At 52.0% G+C, this 10,898-nt stretch overlaps 1 long non-coding RNA gene across 1 annotated transcript; it reads right to left on the bottom strand.

The window, feature by feature from the left end:
- Positions 1 to 1,348: 1,348 nt before the first annotated feature.
- LOC132377155 (uncharacterized) lies at positions 1,349 to 9,990 on the bottom strand. The gene is made up of 3 exons (XR_009506546.1): positions 9,807 to 9,990; positions 9,496 to 9,680; positions 1,349 to 3,209 (listed from the first exon to the last, which is right to left on the bottom strand). It is a non-coding gene; the product is annotated as an uncharacterized LOC132377155 (long non-coding RNA).
- Between the last annotated feature and the right edge of the window lie 908 nt (positions 9,991 to 10,898).

Genomic DNA, 10,898 nt, shown 5'->3' on the forward strand with positions numbered 1-10,898 from the left:
ATGGAAAAGAGGAAAACATTTAGAACTGAATGGTAAATAAAATGAAAACTACACATCAAAACCTGTAGGATCCAGTGAAAAGCAAATGCAGAAGAAAATTTATAGCTTATATACTCACTCTGAAAAAGAAAAAAAAGGCTCTAAACCAATAAGAGAAGGATCTGTGACAGACAGTTTCCCAGCCTCCCAGCTAGGTAGGTCATGTGACTGAGTTATGGCCCAGGGAACAAGGGACAAGTGATGGGAACTACTTCCGGGCCTGCCCCCTTAGGACTGGCTGTGCAGGCATCCCTTCTCTCCCTTCCTTCAATGCCCAGCTTGATGCCAAGCATTCTTGTAGGACCCTGTAGCTCTAGAGGTCGGTGGAGCCACTGACCAAAGGACCCCTCACTCCTGAATGATTCCAGGGAGAACAAGTCCTCCAGACCAGCCCGCCTTGGGCTGTGATATGAAAATTAACCTGAACCATATTAAGCTACTGAGATCTAGAGGTTGTCATGGCATTTAGCAAATAACTTTTTAATAAATGAAATAACTTTTAAAGAATAAAGCAAATAACTTCTTTAAAATGAAAAAAAGTAGAATAACTTTAAAGAACTTAGAAGACAACAATGAAGGGCAGAAATTATAGGAGTGTGTAAATTATTACACATTTGTAGAAAGGATAATATAATTCAAAGGTTGTCTTTTTTAAACGGCTAATAATACTGAAAAACTTCTGTTATGATTAATCAAGGGAAAAAAGAAGTGGCAAAAATAAACATTAAGAATGAAAAACAGGACACATTACAGATTCGGCAGAGACAAAAGGTACTATTAAACACTTGATGTTAAGACATTTGAAAATTTCAAAGGAATGTGTGAATTCCTAGAAAAAAAAAAATCATTTACCAAAACAGACTCAAGAAGAGACAGAAAACCTGAATAGTCCTATATCATTGAAGACATTCAGTTGGTTGCTAAACATTTTCCCACAAAGAAAACAGCCCAAGGTCTGGTAGGTGAAAAGTTCTTCCAAATGTTTCAGGAACATTTATAATCTTAACCAACTTTCCCAGAGACTCGAAAAAGAAGGGGCACTCTCCACCTTATTAAATAAGATTAGTCTAACCTGATGACAGAACCACAGGGACAGTACAAAGGTGGAAAATTATAGACCAGTCTAACTTATTAACGTAGATGCAAAATGGTTAACAAATGTTGGGGAGCTGAATCCAGCAGGAAGGGAATATTCATACATCGCAGCCAAGGTAGGTTTGTGCCAGAGCTGCAGTATTGGGTTCATGTTAGGAAAATGATTCACGTAATCCGCCACATAGATAAAATAAAGGAGAAAACCACACAATCATTTCAATAGATGTACATGAAGGATTTAATAAAATTCGACATCCGATGAGAAGTTTGAGAGTGTTACAAACGGACTCTGGAGCCAGACTGCCTGGTCTTGAATGCTTACGGAGCTCGAACCTTCAGGAGCTTCTTTAATCTCGCTGGGTTTCAGTTTCCTTATTTATAGAGATGAAGATAATAATAATAATAGTACTTTCCTCATAGGTGTGTTGTGAGGATTAAAATAATTTATGTATGTAAAGCATTTAGAACAATCCTTGCACGTGTTAATACATTTGTTATTACATTAGTGATTTAAAAAAAAACAAACAAAACTCTTACAAACTAGGAAAAGAAGTAAACATCCATAACCATAGCATCCATAAAGGCCATTTACAAAGACCTGCAGCAAACATCGTAATTGATGTTGAAATGTGGAAATCATTCTCTTTAAAATCAGAAGCAAGACAAATGCCTACAGTCATCATTTATAGCTAACAGTGTACTGGGGCTCCTCGCCAGTGCAAGAAAAACAAGTAAATATGTAGGAATTGGAAAGAAAGAAACAAAGCTAGCATTACTTGCAGATGATATGATTGTCTATATACAAAATGCAGAATAATCTACAAAATATACAAATTAATAAAAGAATTCAACAAGCGTTCTGGATAAAATAACCAAATACATTTGTATTTCCGTAAACAGCTCCACTCAATTAGAAAATGTAACTTTAAAAAGATATCATTTAGAATAGCAACAAGTAAAATACCTAGGAATAGAGCTAATAAAAGATGTATAATAGAGAAATTATAAAACCTTATTGAAAGAAAAAAATTTTTTTTAACCATAGGCTTTTTTTTTAATAAATTTATTTTATTTTTTATTTATTAATTTTAGCTGCATTGGGTCTTTGTTGCTGCACGTGGGCTTTCTCTAGTTGCGGCGAGCAGGGGCTACTCTTCGTTGCGGTGTGCGGGCTTCTCATTGCGGTGGCTTCTCTTGCTGCGGAGCACGGGCTCTAGGCACACAGGCTTCAGTAGTTGCAGCACGTGAGCTCAGTAGTTGTGGCTCGCGGGCTCTAGAGCTCAGGCTCAGTTGTTGTGGCAAACGGGCTTAGTTGCTCTGCTGCATGTGGGGTCTTCCCGGACCAGGGTTCAAACCCATGTGCCCTGCACTGGCAGGCAGATTCTTTTTTTTTTTTTAATCAGTCATCAATTTTATACACATCACTTTACACATGTCAATCCCAATCGCCCAATTCAGCACACCACCATCCTCACCCCACCGCAGTTTTCCCCCCTTGATGTCCATACGTTTGTTTTCTACATCTGTGTCTCAACTTCTGCCCTGCAAACCAGTTCATCTGTACCATTTTTCTAGGTTCCACATACATGCGTTAATATACGATATTTGTTTTTCTCCTTCTGACTTACTTCACTCTGTATGACAGTCTCTAGATCCATCCACATCTCAACAAATGACTCAATTTCGTTCCTTTTTATGGCTGAGTGATATTCCATTGTATATATGTACCACAACTTCTTTATCCATTCGTCTGTTGATGGGCATTTAGGTTGCTTCCATGACCTGGCTATTGTAAATAGTGTTGCAATGAACATTCGGGTGCATGTGTCTTTTTGAATTATGGTTTTCTCTGGGTATATGCCCAGTAGTGGGATTGCTGGGTCATATGGTAATTCTATTTTTAGTTTTTTAAGGAACCTCCATATTGTTCTCCATAGTGGCTGTATCAATTTACATTCCCACCAACAGTGCAAGAGGGTTCCCTTTTCTCCACACCCTCTCCAGCATTTGTTGTTTGTAGATTTTTCTGATGATGGGCAGGCAGATTCTTAACCACTGGGCCACCAGGGAAGTCCCTTGAAAGAAATTTTAAATGGCATAAGTAAATGGACAGACTACATCCCTGGATAGGAAGATAATACTACAAAGATATCAGTTCTCTCCAAATTCATCTATAGATTCAATACATTTTCAAAAAAAATTCCAACAGGGCTTTTCACATAAATTGACAAACTGACTCTAAAATTTATGTGGGTGAACAAAGAGTGAAAAAAAAATGTCAGGGAATTCCTGAAGAAGAATAAAAAAGAAAGGAGGAAATTTGCCCTATCAGATATCAAGGCTCAGTATCACTGTAGTATTGATTACTAAAACAGCGTAGTTTGGATGTATCAGGAAACACACGGAGGACCAGGAAGAATAAACCCAGGCCTATTTGGAAACTTGATTTATGACACAGTGGGCACCATAAACCAACAGGAGGGGATGAACTATTTAATAAGTTGTTCTGGGACAATTGGTTATCCAAGTGAAATTGAATTCCTACCTTATTCGATACGTGAAAATGAATTCCAGGTGTATTAAAAATTTATATATAAGTGGCAAAGCTATAAATCTTAGAACATGCTGGAATAGGAAAATATCTGTATTACTCTGAGGTAGGGAAGGATTTCCTGAGATGTCAAAAGCAAAGCCATAAAAGAAAAAAAATTAATTTGACTGTATTAAAATTAAACATGTTTTACCAAAAGTCAATAAGGAACGTGGCAGAATAAGCCACAGAATGGGCGAGAGATCTGCTGCCTGGTCATGTCGGTTACTGTCTGTGATTCGTGTCTCTAAAGACCCCTTCCAATCAATGAGAAAAGAAACATCTCCAGAGAAAAATGAGGAAAAGACACAAACAGACCTTTCCATGAACAGGTAATACAAATATTGGCTCAGAAGCATATGGACAAATGTTCAGCCTCATTTGTAACCCTAACCTCTAAACCCTAATTTGTAACATTTAAACCATAATTGGATAATGGGTCACTTTATCAGATTCGTGAAAATTAACAGTCTGCCCAGATTCTGGTGAGACTGTGTACTCTCGCCAACGGCTAATAGGGGTGTGAATGCGAGAAAGCCATGACCTGAGCAGGTGGAATGTGGGAATTACATCGGTGAGGGTTCTCCGGAGAAACAGAACCAATAGGTTACATGTGGATGAATAGAAAGAGATTTACTGTGAGGGGCTGTGGAGACCGATCGATCCCACAGTCTGCAGGCTCCAGGCTGGAGGCCCAGGGAAGCCAGAGGTACTTCCGGTCCAGACCTGAGGCCCAGGAACTGGGACCCGGGGAGTCAACAGTGTCCGTCCTGGTGTGATTCCGAAGGCCCAGGAACCAGAATCATCCATTTCCAAGGGCAGAAGGTGGAGGTCCCAACTCAAGCAAACTCGCCCTGCCTCCGCCTCTCCGTTCCATTCAGACCCTCAGGGGGTTAGATGACGCCCACCCTCCCTGGTGAGGACCACCTTTACAGATTCCAGTGCTAATCTCTTCTGGAAACAACCTCACAGACACACCCAGAAGCCATGTTTCACCAGCCATCTGGGCCTCCCTCATCCCAGCCAAGTTGACACATAAAATTGACCATCCCAGGAATGATACGCTTTGACCCAGCAATTCCACCCCTAGGCTATAGTCTAGACAAGAAACTTTTGTATGTGTGCCTTGGGGAAAAGATTTCATAGCAGCATTGTGACTGTTACAATAGCCACAAACTGGAAACAATGCAATATCCACCAGCAGTAGAATGGATAGAAAAAGAAAATGAAATAGAATAAAGTTTCAAAAACGAATAACAACTGCTTTAGTCATTAACGTATCTCAAAAACAGTTTGATCGAAAGAAACAAATGACATAAGCTACACACATTGTGTGTCCATCCATTTACATCCGGGTCAACACCAGGCACAGTAAACATGCTGCTGTTTAAGGATGCACACACACAGTGGCACAACTATAAAGAGACTCGGGCGGTTAATTAACACAGGTGTCAGCTAGTACTTACTCCTGGAGGCAGAGCTGGCGAGAGGAAAAGGAAAAAATTGCAGCTCAGCTAAGGCGAGGCCTCAGGGAAACCACAGTGATCTATTTCTTAATTTGGGTAGGTAACATGGAGTTTATGTTTTATCATTCTTTAAACCAGAAAAAAAAAAATACTTTTTTGTACACTCTGGTATGTACATTTAACAAAATAAGTAAAAGTAATAAACTGTTGCACAAGGCGTTTGAATAGAATTCCTCTCTCTCTGACACACACACCCCCCTCTCATTTCTGCCCTCCCCTCCCCCAACTCACCTTTACTGATCTTTATATGCAAAACATTGTACTCGAAAGAGTGCTGTTGAATGCATTAATTTAGGTCACAAACATTGCAGATTTATTCAGCTGAGTTGTATGTTTTCTGTTCCCAATTTTAAGGTGGGTCAGATGTCTCCCGTGTCTACCTCTTAAGCTACATTGCATTGCCTTTTACTTGTACATAATTTCCAAAGCACAGGAAAGGCCTTCTCACATCTGCACTGAGTCATAAAAGATAAGATAGGATCGTTGGGGACCGTCTACTGTGGTGAGAGAGGAAATGACATAGAGGACAAGACAACGGTAACGTTGTTCCCCGGTAGGCACCAGGGGCGGGCACCCGTCCTAGCAGCCCAGGTGCGCTGGTCTCCGCCCTGCCCCCCAGCGCCCCTCCGCGCTGGGCCACGCCCACGCCTCCCTCTCTTTCCCCTCATTGGCTGTGAAAACACGGCCGCAGCCAACCAATGGCAATGACCAAGGGTGTCATCATGTGACTGGAGACACCCCACCTTTCGAGAGTCCTCGGAACCCCCTGCTGAGAATGGCGAGGTGGGGGGGGGGCTGGAAGATGGGACCCATAGGGGCTCAAAATGAGTGGGGGGCAGCGTGAGCTGTGGCTGCCAGAGCCCCCGCTTGGAAGGGCTCTCAGTTGGCTTAAGGCTCTGCTCTTGCCATCCTGAAATTCTTAATTTTTAAACAAGGGGCTTCCCGTTTTTACTTTGCACAGGACCCGCAAATATGTCACCGGTCCTGGGTGAGGGTAGGGACACCACTGAGCATTAGTTCCCAAATTGCAGTGCATGTCAGAATTACTCTGGGGGCTTAGCAGTAGTATTACCACTGATGATAATGTGATGGATGGCTGTTGTAATGATATATAGCCAGGAGGGCAGCAGCGGTGGGGACTTTCTCAGATAGGAAAGTGACCCTCTGCCTTGTTGGGTTAGAGGGCCATGGCGTGGGCATCCTGGAGCAGGAACTGACCCAACTTCGGGTGGCACAGGCCGGAGAAGCCACGGGGCTGACCAAGCGGGTACTGGCCGTGGTCTCTGCAGAGAGGCTGGCGCAGCCGCTCTGGGCCAGGGAGGGGCTGTAGGGCCAGCGGGTGGTGCTGCGGGAGAGGTCAGGCGGCCTGGAGAGGGGCCCCTGAGGCTGCTCTGCCCACGGCTGGACCGGGCCCAGGCATCAGGCTCCCACCTAGAGTGTCCTGTCGGGTCCCTGGCCACCAGCCTCTGGGAGACGCTCCAGCCCCTGGGGAGAGGAGTGTGGGAGGCCCAGAAGGCCGGCTGGAGCAAGACTGGGTGTCATGGTCCAGCGAACCTCAGAGGCAGAGAGGCCCAGGCCACAGGGGCGGCTCTCCCAGGCTCTGCAGCTGCAATGACAGGCGCCAGGGAGCTGGGGTGGGGGACGAAAGTGTGGCAGCTCTGAGTGGTGGCCCCAGGGCACAGCAGGTGGCAGACACCTGGTGAGAACAAACTGCACTGAGTTGAAGGCAGCCCCTGCCCACTGGGGGACCTCAGGCACCTCACCTAACCATCCTGGGTCTTGGACTTTCCTCAAATGGCCAGTACTGCGGTCCTGCCTGCCTCTGGGGTCATGAGCGTGAATGCACTTTGAACGCTGCTAATCCGAGGTCAGGTTATTACCGGCTCCCGATGGGCCCCCTTCACTCCTGCTGGTGGCAGCTGAGGGCAGCAGGCCCCAGCAGGAAGGGGGCTCACGGGACAGAGGAGGACAGAGGTCTGGCTCACCTACTCCCCTGTGGAGGCGGGCAGGGAGGGAGGGTGTCCCTTCCACTCACCTGCAGCCTGAGGCCCAGCCCCTGTCTGAGGCCCGGCCTCCAGCCCATGGAGATTGTCTGGTGTGACGTCCTCTGGGGTCAGACAAGGGCCAGAGAGGGAAAGCATGTTGCCCAGAGCCTCACAGCGAGTGAGGGCAGAGCTGGGCTTAAATTCTAACTCCCAGTTTAGTGTTCTTTCCACTCTCCCCCCAGGGAGGGCCTGTCCTGGGACTGAGGCTGCAGACTCCTGGGGCTCCGCACCCCGAGAAGCTCTGGGTGTCCCGCGGGTGCCGTCCTGTCCCAGCACCATCGTTTACCAGTTGTGTGGCCTTGAGAAAGTTACTCAGTATCCCTCAGCCCAGTCCTCCGTTGGTGCCATGGAGGTGATCACAGACCCTCCCCCAGACCCCCCATCCGTGCTCGCACCCAGAGGGAGGCCAGGGTGGCCAGCTTGCCAAAACCAGCGAGGAGTGGCTGGAGCAGGTGGGAGAGGCAGGCAGTGGAGTCCAGCCCTGTGGGGGCCAGGAGCCCCGCCCAACCCAGAGTGCATGGGCGGGGTGGGTGGCGCACTGGGGAAGCCCTGGCCCCCTCCTGAGTCCTGGGGCCCAGCGGCCTGCCATCCCAGACCTGACCACCAGGTGGCGCCGCAGGCTTTGCAGCCGGGCCGGACACGTGGCTGTGAGAACTCGTCCTTCAGGAAAAGGGGCTGCGTGGGGGCAGGGGAGGGGGATGGAGGGCGGCCTCAGCCACCACCAGCAGGTTCTCCCTCCCCCTCCGATCTCCCCCGGGCCCTTCTGGGAGAACTCCGTGCTGGACCGGGAGCCCTGTCCCTGGCCTGGTGGAGGGGTGTCTCCTTCCCCAGCCACCTCCCCTCCCCCCTCCCATGGTCCTCAGCCGGGGGTCTTCCGGCGTCAGGGCTCGGTCCTGGGTATCACTTAGAGGGGCTTCAGAGGGGAGGTCGGGAGGCAGGTCCTTGGGGGTCTGGGTGACCCGCATGGCCTGTGGCTGGGGACGGTGGGCAGGGCCAGCGAGACCCAGCCCAACGCCACCTTCTCTCTCGTGCTGCCGTCTGGGCCTGCTTACGTGTCCTCGGCACATTCCCTCCAGGACACAGGAGGAGAGGCCCACACGCAGACCCCCTTTCCTCCTGGGCCCAGAGCCTGGGGTCTCCCTGAGGGTCAGGGGGTGGTGCCAGGGGCGTGGCCAGAGTGGAGCCCCCCAGGGCCTGGCTCAGATGGCCTGGACAGGACTGCAGACTGGCCCATCAAGAACAGGGAGTGGCCACGGCCAAGGGCGAGCAGACAGGGCGGCGGCAGGGGAAGCCAAGGCTGGGCCCAGCCGGAGGCTCAGACGAGACACCCTCCCCGGGCTGTGGGAGCCCTTTCCATCCAGCCAAGCCCACCTCGGCCAGGGAGGCGGTGGGCAGGAGGTGGGGAGACAGGGCGCAGCCTCAGCTGCTGGCAGCTCTGCTGTGCTCCCTCCCGCCACATGGTGTCCTGGGTGAGGTGCCCGCGATGTGGCCAGCGGGCGGGCACAGGCCCTGGGAGGGTGGCCCTGGCAGGGACAGGCGCTTCTTCTCAGCACATCGCTGGCTGGAAACCATGCGGAGGGTCCCTTCCCACAGAGCGACCTTCTCGTCCACCTTGGGCTTCGGCCTGCTGACTCCAGCCTCCCCTGGGGGGTGTCCTCCCCTGCCCCGCACAGCCCCAGACCTACAGCCAGTGTGGGGCCCTGCCAGCCTGCACCCCACCTCTGGCCATCCTCTGTGGGGCTCTCCTTTCTGTGTGGACCCCCCTGCCCTGTCCCTCCGCCCCTCACCCCCTCCTCCAGGCTTGGGGGCCCGTGGACAACCTCCCAGCTCAGGGCCGGCCGTGGAGGGGATGCGTGAGTGTCAGCTGGACGGGAGCCCACCCTGCCCCACCCCCTGGAGCTGTGTCCCTGCTCAGGCGGCGGCTGGGAGTAGTTCTCCCGTCCACAGGGCAGTGGACTCGGGGAGCTGAGTGCCACCATCACCCACCGTCCTGCCCCACCTCTGCAGCAGTCCCAGCCAGGACAGCCCACTCTCATCGCAGAGCTGGGATAAACGTGTGTGCTTGCACCGGCCGAGCAGGAGCTGGCAGAACTGGCGGGGGCAGGGCTGCAGCGGGGGAAGCAGCGGCCCGAGGACAGGCAAGTCCCTCCCTCCGCTCCTGAGCTTGCTGGGGAAGGAGACCCCGTTCTGCTGAGCTTACCGTCTTCAAACTCCTTCTTGAGACGGTGGCTTTTTGTTTTTTTTTTTTAATGATTAGGGAGTTGGTCCATGTTGGCACATCCTTGCAGCATCACAGGCACTGTCAGGCTCCCCATCAGCCCCTGGGGCGGGGGCCTGCCCGGGCCCCTCTGCTCCGTCGCCGGTGGGACAGTGCTGGCCTCCCCCCTGCAGTGGAAGAAGCCGGCTCATTCCTGCTACCAGAGGGCAGGGGCCATTCAGGCCATATTACGGAGAGCCGAGGGAGGGCGGGAAGTGGGTTTGGCCCACGGAGGTGGGCTGAGGAGCTCTCACCTGTTCCAGGTAAGAGAGGTGTGGCTTTGTCATTTGCTGGAGGCTGCAGCTAGTGGACCCACCCGTCCCCCAGGCCTGACCCCCCCCCCCCGGGGGGGCTGCCGCCCGGGAGCCTCCTCTTCCAGAGCCAGGCGAGGCTGCCTGGCCTCACCTGGAGGCCAGGCCCAGGGTGTGGGCTCCGGACTCCCAGGAAGAGTGCACTGCGCACGCGCACGGACTTCCCCGCCCCCAGGCCCGAGGAGGCTCATGGGGTGGGGCCGGCGCGACAGCCCCAGCGGGAGCCTGGCCCTGGCACCAGCTCCCCCCGCGCCTGCGTCAGGGAAGCTGTCCGTGCTTGCTCCCAGCTTCCAAAGCAGTGGGACGCGGCTCCCAGCCAGCCTCCCCACGCCGCCGGGCAGCTCACACCCTGTCATCTGGGTGCTCCCCAGCCCTCCTCCGTGCGGTCCTGGTGGGTGGTGGGCCCGGGCACCGGAGGAGGGAGCCCAGGCAGTGGGCTGCCGGGAGATGAGTCCGCAGGCAGACGAACCCTCCTGTAACGCGAGACGGTTCTGCCCGCCTTGCAGCCGAGCCCTGCCCGCAGCTGGGGCTGAGCACCGAAAGGGGCCAAGCGTGGGCTCACCTGGACTGACCGGCGAGCAGGTCCTGGGGAGGCCTCCGAGCCGGGGCGGGACAGATTCTGGTAACCGTGTGCGCGCAGATGGGCATGTCTGGCCCTGGCTTCCGGGCAGAGAATCGTGGCTGCCAGGCCCCTGCTCCGGCAAGGGGCCGCACCCACCTCCCCGCGCTGTCCTGTCTCCCTGGGCTGCCTTTGTGAGAAGGCACAGACCTGCCTGCGGGCCCCAGTCCGTCCTTTCCCTCCATCTGCGTCTGTCCCCCTTGAGGACTTTGAGCCACTGACGTGTGTTTTACATACAGTCAAATGCACAGACCTCAGTCGTGAAGAGCTTTGATAAACGTCCGCAGATCAAGATACAGCGCATCCCAGCCCCCTGGGTAGTAACCTGCGGGCAGGGCCCGTGTCCCTCGGCACCTGGCTCCAGGTCCCACTTTGTGTGTTGCACGCCTTTTCTCCTCTGACTTGACTTCTTGGAC

The sequence above is a fragment of the Balaenoptera ricei genome, chromosome 1 (genome assembly GCF_028023285.1).
Source record: "Balaenoptera ricei isolate mBalRic1 chromosome 1, mBalRic1.hap2, whole genome shotgun sequence".
NCBI classification, from domain to species: domain Eukaryota; kingdom Metazoa; phylum Chordata; class Mammalia; order Artiodactyla; family Balaenopteridae; genus Balaenoptera; species Balaenoptera ricei.